Below are 1,072 nucleotides of genomic sequence, written 5' to 3' on the forward strand. Positions count from 1 at the left end.
CGTATGTATGTTTGTCATGTATGTGGGCGGTATATATATGTAAGGTGTGTATATATATCTCCTCATGTCACAGCTTTGTGATGTTCCTCTACTCTTATTTTGAGGGGGCGATATGTTTCGCCTTTGTATAACCTACCACAGCTGCATGGGATGGAGTACACACAGGTTTTGGTCATATTCTCTTCTATTGGTGGTTTTATTCGAAGGAGATATTTGCGAAGTGTTGTATTACTCTTGAATACTGTCCTGATGTCATATGGACTGCATATCTTTTGTATCTTTTCGGAGAGGCCTTTCACATAGGATGACAGACTGTTGACAGTTTTTTTTGCCTCATCCTCTCTCTTCTTCATAATCGAATTAAATGCACTCCATTTATGGCCAAAAAACTGAAATAAATTCCACTCAGAATGAAGTAACTTTTCAGGTCTTTATAAATTCAAATAACGTATCCTACTATTTAAATAATATAAATAAAATAAAATAGGAATAAAGTAGAAATATCCGCACAAGTAGGAAAGCTATTATTAGTACAATACATAAAATGTGAAGGTTTAATAATAATAATAATAATCATTCAAGTTAAAGGCCTAACTTGAATGATTATTATTATTAAACCTAAAGGACACGTCTGAAACAGCTGTAGTGAAACAGCCCATCCATGTTATAGTTTATTCTCCACCTAACTCGGAACCTTCCATGCGTTTTGATCCGGAACCTATAGTCGACTGTGTGACTTTGATGACACGTTGTGTATTCTGTCAATACTTGTGAATGTGTACGTAACTGGAGTGACAAATCCCTATTCATTTTAGAACGCACGTATGTGTCAACACATAACTGCGCTGGTTCGCTGTCTCCGACTCTACCTTGATGTTTTTATTGTTTAAATACCCGATTCGATCGGTTCCTGAAAATACATACATACGTGTGTGTGTGTGTGTATGTATGTTCTTTCTTTTATTCTTTTACTTGTGTGTCATTTGACTGCGGCCATACTGGGGCTACCGCCTTAAAGGGTTGTAGTCGAACAATCGACCCTCGGACTTTTTTTTTAAGCCTCGTATTTATT

Source organism: Octopus bimaculoides, chromosome 20 (genome assembly GCF_001194135.2).
Source record: "Octopus bimaculoides isolate UCB-OBI-ISO-001 chromosome 20, ASM119413v2, whole genome shotgun sequence".
Classification (NCBI taxonomy): Eukaryota; Metazoa; Mollusca; class Cephalopoda; order Octopoda; family Octopodidae; genus Octopus; species Octopus bimaculoides.